Raw genomic sequence first — 12,516 nt, 5'->3', positions numbered from 1 at the left:
GAAAACAATGCCCATTTTCTTATGGCTCTGTGGAAATTCAATCCAGCCTGCAAGTCAGTGGGTAATACCAGCTTGGAGTGGATTCTCTTCCTTTGGGTGGCCAGTGGACAGTGAGCATCCCCCCCCCACCCTTGGCTTTTTCCACAATTAAGCCCTCCCTCCCTTCCTGCCTTCCTCTTCCCTTCCTCACATCCTAGTAATTGAATCACTTTTCTGCTCTTTTACACTTTCAAACACTGTACCATCAGGCCCTCTTGGGGAATCCAGGGTAGTCCCCCTAATTGAAAAGTCAGCAAAATGCATTTATGTGCATCTGTGAGCGCCTCGTTGCACATATTAAGAAGCTCCTGGGTTCTCAGAATGAGGATGTGAGAAGCTTTGCAGAAGGCGGTGCACGTTACTGTGCCTGCCCTGTGGTCCAACAGTGCTGTCTCCTCACCATTCACATCGCCAAGGAACAAAAGATTTCTAATACCTTTTACAGCAACACAGTGTCTGTGGTCAATTTCAAGCTTCCTTTTATCCCTTTGCTTCTTCTCCAACCTTTCTTCTTTCCACCCTTCCTTCTTTCCTTCATTTTGACTGATGACTACCAAACCTACAGCTTCACACATGTCAGGCAACTTCTCACTCGAAGCCACATTCCCCATTCAGAACTGTGTGTCTGATTAATGTACTTAAAATGCTAAACGTCTGCACTGTGCTATGCTCAGGCAAATCTGTACTGTGAAGGGAATGGAATTTGAATTCCCAGAACTCTGGGAGGCAGAGGCAGGAGAGTCACAACCCAGGAAACGTGTAACTTAGTGATATCCTATCTCATAAGAAGAAAACTAAAGAAAGAAAAAGTTCAGGAAAGAAAGGAAAGCAAAGAGTTGAGAATCTAGTTTAGTGTGAAGGTTCCAGGTTCAGCCCCTAGTACTAGTACATAAAAACGGGAAATGTAAACTGAAAGCTTAAATTACTTGCTAAAAATCATAAATACTGCATAGGCAGCGATAGACAGAGACAGGACATAATTTTTCTACATCGCAGTCAAGATCTGTAGCAAATCACTATGCTCTCTCCTTTGCTTCTGAGAGTATCCTGAAAGATATTTAATCTCAAATTATAAAATATGAATGCACCATAATAAGACAGTATGTAAAATTCTTTAAATACGAGCAATTAGTCCATCACACTGATGCCTGAAGAGAAATTTCCTCTGGTACCTCACGGAGTTTATTTAGCAGGCACTACAAACAGATGTAAGCCCAAGAGTGTGTGGCCAATAGATGCCAGTCTCCTGGGCAGAGGGTCGGAAAGATGCACTTAAAGTTGTGGTTAAAAAGGGACCAAGAAATCCGCTCTAACTAGGGGTGACAATGTGTGTATTCTTGAACATGCAATGTGGTTAACTGTACGGAAAAATGGGCAGCTTGTTACGTCTCTATGGCAACCCTGTGGTTTCTGTGTGATGCTTAATGTGGAAATCAAACCAGTAGTGGTCAGAAATAGAGGAAACCTTTGTGACCGGCTTCTGGGTCTGAAACTACCAGACGTGATTCAGAAGCCATCTGAGTGCGGGAAAATATGGAGTCTATACCCACGACACTGACATTACCATCACGCAATGCGCCTTTCCTAGATCTCTACCTAAACAGATGGTAAATATTTTGGTTTATCGCAGCAGGCACTCAAGTCAGTCTGCGGAGATGTGAACTTTGATGGAAACCCCCGAACTAAGAATTCAGGTAGAATGTCGTCACAGCAGCCACAAGACATTCCATGTTTTATTAGCTCCATTTATGAGCTTCATTTAACAGATGAGGAAACTCATCTGGTAAATTTACAAGATAAGGATTACCAGATAAGGATGTACCAGATAAGGGTTAAAAAGTTTAGCAGCTTATATAAATTTCTGTGGTTAGAAGACGCCAACATCAGTCTCTGTCTAGTGCCTCCTGATCTCTTTCTATTCTACCAAAGACATTTCTTTCCAGTTAAAATGATAGGTCTATATTGTTTTCTGCTTCTTGAAATATATAATATATAATGTATATATTACATATTATAATATATAATACATAATATATCACAATATATATTATATTATATCATATGTTATTTATGTAATATAATATAACACAAAATATATAATCCATTGCAATATAATATAATATAATATACATTATGTATAATTATATATGATATATATAACATTATATATAGCTGTATATATGTAGTATCATATATAATTATATAATTTAGTATGTAATACATTATATTATATTGTATATGACATATATTATGTCATATATAATATGTAATATATTGTACCTAATATTATATATAATTGTATATATGTAATATTATATACAATTATATAATATATTTTGTAATATACATTATAATATATTATATTATATATTATATATAATTGTATATATGTAATATATAATACATAATATAATATGTAAATACATATTGTATTGTATATATTAATATATAATATATAAATGTATAATATATAATATAATATATATATAATATATATATATTGCTAGGTTATATATATTATGTATTTTATATATAAATATATGTATAATATATATATATTATACATATATATAACATATAATATATGTTAATATATATGTTAATATATATGTTTATATATATATATAACATATTATATATATATATTATATATATATATATATATATAACATATTATATATATATATTATATATATATATATATATATATATATATAAAACCTAGGTGAGAGCCCCAATATAAAACAAAGATTTTTCTACATGGTTTTGGGGGATCCAGTTCATGGTCACTTGCTTCTAAGGCAGAAACATCATGGTGGATTGGACTGGTGGAAGAAAGCTGCTCACATCATGACATCCCGGAAGCAGAGGGAGAAGGGAAGAACTAAGAAATGGGCATGTGCTCTTGGAGGTAATACCCTAAGTGACCCACCTCCAAGGATGCTATCCTCCACCCAAAATTTGATTAGACTGCTCAACTTCAAAATGGGTTAATCGTGCGATAAGCATTTCTCAGGATCCCATCACTTGCTCACAGCGTTATCTCTGCATACTTGAAACATTTGGCAAGCATTACGAATCTAAACCGTACACTCACGGTTTCAGAGGCATCAGTCCATGGTATGCTTGCTCCATACCAGGATCATGGTGGTGGAATGGTGCAGGACAAGACAGCTGCTTAAATCTTGGCAGCCAGAAAGCAGACTGAGGAAAGAAAGCCAGAGAGAAGAGAGTCAGGAACCAGACTTGGTATCCACGGCCTCACCTCCACAGCTCCCCTAGACACATTCCGAAGTGCTAGGACCCTAGGATTTATTAATCCCGTCTATTTGATGTATCACAAAGAACCATTACATACGACTGTACAGTTTCTACCTACATATTTGGTGGCAAAAGCTTTGTCACAGGCCTCTCTGGCCTTAAGAAGTTCTCTTTTTTATCACAAAGTTGCCTCAATGGGTTTGTAAGAATAAGGGGACATAGCGTTTGCTTTCAAGAAAAATCCTAAGACAACAGTTGAAATTCAGCCAGGGATTAAAAGGTTATGATGTCTGTCCCCATAGAAAATCTATCCTAGATCATAACTTTTTTTCCAAGTGACCTGCCTAATTCCAGGTTCAGAATATATCTTTTTCCTAATGAGTTTCCTACTAGGGTGATGAAACAGTCCACAAAATCCAGCTCAATGGTAGTAAGTTCTACTATTGACTCAGTAAACTAGGCTTCTGCTCCAAAGAAATTCTACTTGCATGTCAGGGATGGTAGTACAAAGCATGAAATTTTTTCACGGCTTTAGACCCAGCTTTGCTTAGAATACCTAAGCAAGAATTCCAGAAATAAAAGGATCAGTATTTGAAAGAAATATGAAGACCGATGTCCAAATTTGTTGCCATGTTAAATCAAGACCAGACCCAAGACTAGTAAAGAATGCAGACTAAAAATCTGTGCTTAGCAGATGTCAGGTTGGAAGTAGAGGATTAGAAACAAGAAAGATGGGTCACTGGTGGTTGACTGACTAAGAAAAAAACACATACATAGAGAGAAAGACAGAGACAAAGAATTTTGAAAAAGGAAGAGTGACATTACTAATTATAAAAGGAAAAAGATAAGTTGTCCTACATCTTCATGGCATTTCATAGCCAAGAACAATAATTTGGAGAAAGTGGACAGATGTGAAGTACTACGAACTCTGGTGATGATCTACTCCACAATGCTGCTTAATAATTAACTCAGAAGTGATGCCTTTGGTGCACACCATGAGTAGCTGATGGGGCTGTTCTGTCTCAAGTTCCTTAACTGGTACAGCTGAATATAATGTTTTTCTGTGTTCTTCAATATTCCAAATCACTGTCAGGCAAGAAGTTATTCTTTCAAATATCAACAAAAAAGTCTCTTTGATTTAACTATGTTGTTTCATGTAATGCAGCCCACAGACATTTGAATAGTTCAACAAAAGATATACATCTTCAACAGAGCCAAATCAATAGTTAAATAGAATGAGCTTCTTGACTAATTCGAGAATTTCACATTGCAACATTTCTGCAACGTTATTAAATATTCACTGCGTTCTCCATAAAATTAAAGTACCCAATTCCAGTTGTTTGATAGGATAGATGATCTTGTTGAGTATACATTGACTTTCTGCAAATTGGAAGTCCCCGAGGTTTTTTTGGTGATGGAATTACAGAGAAATCAGGGACTCAGTGTGAACTTTAGGTCTTTCTACCAATGTATCAGTGTATTGGTCATATTTCCCTTATTGAGATAGAATGTCTAATATGCAGAGGAAGATAGGTTTAATACAGCTTTAGTTTTATCTGGACTCTATTACCCAAAGGCAGAGGCATCATTGCGGAAGGTTTTGATAGAAGAAGGATGTTCACATCATGGCAACTGGGAAACAAAGGGAAAAGATAAGAGCCTAGCAACAGAATACATCCTTCTGGGTCATCTCCCTAGTGACCTACCTCTTCTAAACAGAGCCCTTCATTCTAACAACATATCCAGCTATAAATTCATTAGTGGATTCATCCAGCATGGTGGTATGATCTAGTCATGATCCAATCATATTTCACAGGCCACAGTTCTGATCATATCAGACTCTGCAGAGATATTTTAGAGATAAATGGTAACAGTAGGTCAATTGCATTTTATATCTTTTAAATTTGCCTTGTTTTCAACTTATGAGAGTTATAGGAACATGATCTCATTTTATGTCAAAGATCCCCAGAACTTGGAGTTACCTAAGATATACTGGTTAGAAAGGCCATGTTGATCAGTTTCTCCATCACTGTGACACAGTACTCTATACTGCAATAAGGGGATCTTTAATTTGGTTCACTATTTCCGGGGATTCAGTCCATGGTTTACTGGCTTCATGGAAGAAAATTCATGGCAGACAAGCTTAGTTCAGCAAAGATGTGAAACAGAGCATAGGAACAATACCACAGGAGGAGACAGGGAGACCATATACAGTCCCTAGGAACACACATTCATGACCCGCCAAGACACACACTAGGTGACGCCCAATGCACTCATTCTGACAAAGGCTTAATCTCTTCAACAGTAAGTAGCACTGAAACACAGAATCACTTTTCTTGATGCTCTTTTTAAGCTCTAACAGAATCAGTTCATTCTTTGCAAAAAGAAGAGGAGGTATTGTACAAATCCATCTTCTCCAAAACAAAAATATTAAACAGTGCTAAAGGAAGCAAGTGATCGAAATATTTGCCTGGGTTCTTGAGCAATCACCTAAGCAAGGCAGAGAGCCCTTTTCTAGTGCTAGAGGTCATTCAAGGTGAGTTTTTATTATCCAGTCTTGGTAGGACCATGCAGAATTACTGAAGATTCTCTTTTCTTTTGTCTCTTCTCTTCTCTTTCTTTTCTTTGTTGTGATAAACACAGAAGCAGGTTGATATTCTTCAGTTCACCTCTAAAATACTTGCAAACTCTTCCTGTTTGTGCAGTTTCTGGCAGAGAACTTCCCCCGGCCCCACACAATGGTACCACGCACCACTCCGTGAACTTCAGTGTGGTGCAAATCATGTGGATAATTTTCTTTGTCACCCAGATCTTTTACTGATTGCTGGCCTTAAATCTCACACAGGAGGCTTTTGTTCAGAACCGGTCCGGTGGGTTTTCAGAAAAGAATGTTTTCATTCCATTATTTCAAGCTTGATCAGTCGTCAGCATTATTCACTTTAGGTAGATATGAGCTCCAGGAAGGCACACGTGTGCACTTACTATAGGCAAAGGGAAGTTAAAAGGATTTCAGTGTTTATCCAGCTGGATTTATAATTGATCCAATAGTCACTTTAATGCTGGTACATAATTCAGAGTGCATCGTCATTGTCTTTGTCTGTCTCTGTCTCTACCTCTCCCTGTCTGTCTGTCTCATTCTGTTTCTCTTCCTCTCTTTCTCCCCTCCCTTTTCTCTCTGATAGTCCCACACATCTCAGTACTTGTAGATCAAGTTAAAACCTCAAGGGCTGGCCGAACAAGCAAACTGTAAACACAAGGGCCTTTTGTTGTCCTTGCTTACTGAATCCAGCATTGGCATTGTGTGGGTATTTGCACAGTAGACTCTAATTCCAAACACAATTCAAGATCTGTCTGACTGGCCGCCCTTTTAAGAAGAACATTGCTCAAAGCAACTCCATCAACTCGGTAAGAATAAGCTATTAAAGCCACCGTGTTCCTGATAAATGATCCCCAAGAAGCACTGTAAGTTTGCTGGGAAAAATCATCCAGTGGGTGACCCAAATCTGTACAGCTCCCTTGCAGAAAACACATGGGAAGTCTTGGTGTGGCTCACAACCACAATTCCCAGTGTGCTCTCAGACACCTTCAGAGTGTGACTAGTCATTTGTCATGCAGTGAATTGCATGAAAGAATTCATGATTGAGTGGTGCTCCAATCTGCATGTGCTGCAATGCTGTTTCCAAGATCTGACACTGGGGCCTTATTTAAAGATATGGTGAGATTAAGGTACACTTAGACCCTAAGATGTAGCTGGAACGTAGCAGGAATCATTTCTTTGTAAGATGATGATACAGCCATGGCCAGGGGAACCGTGACACAAGACAAAGACAGCATCTCCAACTTGAGGAGAGAGACAAATCAGAAGCAATAGCCATGCACATGTCTGGACTTTGGAGATCCAACTGACAAAGCTTCCTTGTTTTCCGTATGGTTCATTTTTCTACACCAAAAACAATTGAAGAGAAATGTTTTCAACCTTTGCATTTTCCTCAAGCTCATGTTTTGTAAATTGACAAGAGAAATATGGTCCACGATGGTTTGTCAACTTGTTCAGTGACAGATGATTATCTCAGATGACTTGGATAAACCAACATTCCTTCCCCCAAAAAAGCAGCTTTTGTTAACTGTGTTACTCTAGTTTACCAAAATTCAGTCCGATATAATAGTAAGTTTCTGATGGATCCCAATTGGCTTTTCAAGTTAGAATTATTAACTGACAATCACATTATAGAATGTAGTCTGATTCTTGCTCTTTGCTGAAGCATATTTCCCAGTACAAATAAGTGTTTGCCAGAAAATTTAAACTAATGCACATAATACCTCATATCACTGAACTGATCTGAGGTTTAACATGCTTTAATATATATTACTTGATCCCAAAAATATTATGAAAGAAAGCAGAATATTATTTTTAACCTAGAAACAGGTGACAGAGAGAACTGAACAAATTTAAGGAGCATATAGGAATATTTCAGAGCATGATTTTGGAGCTGATTCAACTTTCTGCAAATACCCTATTCCAGCAGCCCCATTCATCCACCTAAGTTTGAATTTCTTCATCTGCCAATTGAAAGGAAAATCAAAATACAGTTTTGTTGCTCCAAAATGATGAGATAGTTGAATGGACACATTTTCAACTTAAAAACTGGAAAAGAGTCAGTGAATCCTTTTTTTGAGGGGGTCTTTACCCAGGTTATGCGTGAAAATGTCATAAAGCTGACTTCTGAACAGTGCCACTTGAGTCTTTTCTCCCTATGTTTCATTCTCTGATTGTGTGTGACATGACGAACACTTCAGTTCATGACAGACTGCATGAAAAAGTGCAGGACCTTAGCACATTGTGGAGCTGTAAATTTTCAGTGCATTTCTCATGTTTGTGGGGATACTGCTGTAAGCAAGTTAAATACACTGCCACCCTTGCACAGATAAAGCACACAGTTGTGTTCACTGGGTATAATTCCTGGTGGGGATTATAAGCGGTTCTTCCTGGTTTATGAATTCAGCATGCTATTCTTTTTATTGTTATTTTAGAGTACAGGCTTTCTACTGATAAATGGAAATTTTGCTCTAAATTCTGGTTTTGATCTAAAATGGTTGCTAAGCCCTCATGTGCCTGGAATATGACTGGGTTATGAGAGCTTGGGGTGCTTTGTTCTTAGGAGGTTCGGACGTGTCAGGAGAGGAAAACCACTGTGTGTGCGACCCAGTAGGTCATGTCTCTCTTTCTGGCTTTTCCTTTATCTTGGTTACTTTTCTCTTGTTCCTGGGACAAAACATGCACCATCCAAAATGAAAGAGGAAAGGTTGATTTAGCTCACTGTTTGTGCAAGTTTCAGTCCATAATCAGCTGGCTCCAAGGCAGGGTGGCTTAGCACTGGGGCAACACTTCAAGGCAATAATCAGAAGAAAATGGGGGAAACAAGCCTCTTCTCCTCCCTTATAGTGTACACCCAGGGTGAGTGTAGCACTCACAAAATCTCTGTGAACTCCTCTTGCACAGGCTGACTCCTCTTGCAAACTAAGGACTCTGGCTCCCTGCTGAGTCTCTTAGCTAAACCTCTAAACTTCTCAAGTTGACACAGTTATCAACCATAGCACCCTTGAATGTCTCTGCTCACAGATCCCATGGGATGAGAACTTTCCTTCTCCAGACTATGCACCCTATCTTCCTGCCTTGGGGCTGGCCAACTACGGACTGAAATGTGAACCAAAATAAGCCACTCTCTGTTACATTGTGGGCGGCGGGTATTTTGTCTCAGAGATGATGAAAGCGAATAAGGCCCTGAAAAAGCTATGCTGTGTTAGCCAAACATAAGGTCATGCATATTGTGTCTATTGCCCTTGGTGGCATGAGTTGTTTGCGCCCCATGATTGAGCTGTACTCTCTAGATTTGCTTGAGTACCGTATCACAGTAAAATCATTGAGCATTGCCCTGCTCACAATGCATCCACATCAAGATAGAAGACACAGCTATATGTTAACCATGCATTTGAGGCTTGTTCCTGGGAAGTGACTTCTTGGATACCAACCTCACCTAAGTCACTTGAAAAGCTATTCTTGTCATGCTATACACACAAAGCCATCAAAAATGGGATTAGCCTACTGTATTTATAAACATACTTAACACTTCAAATGTTCATTTCCAAAATATTAATCTCTGGAAGGTCATCCATCAGAACACTGAATTCATTGTCCTACTTAGAATTACCTATACACACAGAAAGACAAAATATAAACTTGGCAGACTCAACTAGATTTGCCATCTGGATTTGAGACTCTCTGGTTTCAAATCTCAAATGTAATGTATTTATTTCAAATATACTTTGCAGTTCTTTTGGGATGTGTTTTTGGGCTTTTGAAGACAGTTTCTTTTTCATTTTCGTTTGCACAGTCTGAGTTCATATTTAGACCAGTACCCAGGTTTCCTGGAGACACATGTCCCTAGAAACCAGTAATAAGTCGAATGAACTCTTCACTTATGTTTGCCATCCAACTTGGGAGCTGTTGATGCTGTGTGTGTTCCATTTTTTGTTTTTTTCACGCTCAACTTGTACTTCACATCGATTCTAATCATCTGACCCTTGGTGACACTTGAATTTGAGATCCCTGCCTCAGAGTTCCTGAGTGTCACTTCAGAAGAAAACCAATTTGGATATGTCAAAGAAGGAGCAAGGAGAAGGCAGAAATAAATGAGAGTTTGGAAGAGGAGGAATGCAGCAACCAACATGGATCGTGAGGTTCCTCGTGTGAAGGACCTTGAGAGGATGAGGAAATAAAGAAAAAAATGAAAGCTTGGGTCATTTGGGGCCTTGTTTGCCTGATGGAAGGACAGGGACTGCCCCCTTACTGTAGGGGCATTTGTTTATACATTTAGCAACTTAATGTCATGTGATGGCCTGTTGCCTAGTAATCTCATGTATGGCAACCTAAGGGCCCGAGTCTTGGGGTTTGGAGTCACTTGTTTCTGCAGCTCATCCTGGCACTCTTTCTTCTCAGACCTGGCAAGCAGCTCCTGCAGGTGTGGTGAATTTCCAGCTTCAGTGGCTCCCAACAGCTGAAGCCTCTGATGGACTTAAAAGTACATAAAATAAAGTCAAAAGAGTAAGTGATGGATGAACTGTAGTTTGTATAACAAATCAAAAGATAGTTGGAATAATCTTCGAGCTGGGAAGGGACTGTACAGCCGCCCCCCAAAATGAAAGAAAAATATTAAAAAACGGAATAGCTGAGCTTCTGCAATTGACAAAAATCAGAGAAATTGAAAGAAAATTGTGGAACGTTTTTCAACTATTACTTTCCAGGTCTATGTTATTTTATTTCAGCAAGCAATTTTTTTAGAAATAAACGTTGGCATTCTTTTTGTTTTGTATATATATATATATATACACACACACACACACACACACAAGATAGATAACTATACACACACACACACAAGATAGATAACTATACTACTAATCTCTGTAAGTTCATAAAAAAGAACAGTTTGTTGTGTTTTGCTTGGTCATTTTTTAATGCCTAAATCTTGTAATATGAACATCTACTTTTAAGGTATCAATATGCACGTTGTGATTTATGTTTGTGGCCCCCAGGCCTCATGAGTTTGCATTGTGCATTTGAGATTGGCAATTATCTAGATATTGGATTGGTGGTGTCAGTGCTACACCCACCTAGGGGTGGAGTCAGCATACGATGTAATGGCAGGAAGAAGGTGTGTCTCTCTCTCTTGCAGGTTTCTGCCTTGCTGTTTGCAGCCACCATAAACTGTGGCCCTGCCATGCCACCCTGCCTTGGAGCCAGCTGAGTGTGGACTGAAACCTCCAAAACCTGTAAGAAATAAACCTTTCCCTTTCCAGCTTTGGGCTTCAGGTATTTTGTCTCAACAATGAGTAAAAAGGAACTAAGACAATGCAGTATATTAATTAGTGCTGATTTCCTACTGTTTTTAAATGCTGTAATGATTTTATCTTTTTGTTGTTTTGTTTTTAACATAAAATTTAAAAAGCTATGGTCTCTGTTCTTGTCAGAGGGCTCCTTGCTTGGGGAACCCTGCTTGAGAGCAGGCTGGAAGATTAAGTTGCTCTGGTTTGTGTGGATGGTGTAGGAATTTAAGAGTCAAGGTTCAAAACGTCCGAGTCACAATCATAGAGTCCGGGCTGCCATCTTGCTTTCACAGATGCAATGAACACATATCATTTACAGAAATTTCCTAGAGAAACTGGGGTAAAGAGGATCTTCTTCCCTCAGCCTAACACAACTGTTGACAAAATTGGAATATGTTTTACCCTGCTCATGCATGACTTAATGTTTAATATATTTGTCTGTTGTTCGGGTTTCTGTGATTTGACTACACACATGTTATGGAAAGTAACTCCTTTTCCTGAATAGCACTGGTTTCCTGCTATAAGCAGCAGAGCCTAGAACAATCATCAGGAAGTAGGGAGAGAGATCTTTCTCAGATGAAAAGGGGATTGAGGGATAGAAGGCATGGGAGAGAAGAGAGAGAAAGGGCATGAAATAGGGAATTAAATGTGTGATGTGCACCCTACCAGCTGCACACAAGGAATGCAAACCTGTGCTTCAAACATGTAGTAATAAATACAAAAGATTATACAGCCTAGCTGTGCACGGATGGTCACTTTGGAGACCCCCACCCATATAATTCCATGCTACGGAAAACAAATCAAAAGAAACGAAAGACAGCAGATGTTTGTCAGTAAAATATTGTGAGCTGAGTGTAGCAGATTTACTTGTAATTCTTGCTACTGAGGAGGTTGGGGCTGGTGAATTACAAGTTCTAATCCAACCTGGGTAACTAAAAAAACCTTGTTCCAGAATAACAAATAGAGATAGATAGATAGATAGATAGATAGATACATAGATACATAGATAGACAGATAGACTAATAGATAGATAGATAGATAGATAGATAGATAGATAGATAGACGGATAGACAGACTAATAGATAGATAGATAGATAGATAGATAGATAGATAGATAGATAGACAGACAGACAGTGTTATGGGTTTATCTCAGTGGTAGAACGTTAGCCTGGAACACACAAGGCTGTGGATTCAACTTTTAGTACTGCAAAGAAAGAAAGAAAGGAAGGGAGGCAAGGAGAGAAAGAAAAAGTAGAAATATAGAGAGACAGAGAAAAGGAGAGGAAAGTAGCCAACGAGACAGAGAGAGAGAGAGCAAGGAAAATGTAAGAG

Source organism: Cavia porcellus, unplaced genomic scaffold (genome assembly GCF_034190915.1).
Source record: "Cavia porcellus strain 051 isolate PalLab524CR breed Dunkin Hartley unplaced genomic scaffold, mCavPor4.1 scaffold_33, whole genome shotgun sequence".
Taxonomy (NCBI): Eukaryota; Metazoa; Chordata; class Mammalia; order Rodentia; family Caviidae; genus Cavia; species Cavia porcellus.
This window is presented reverse-complemented; position numbering follows the sequence as displayed.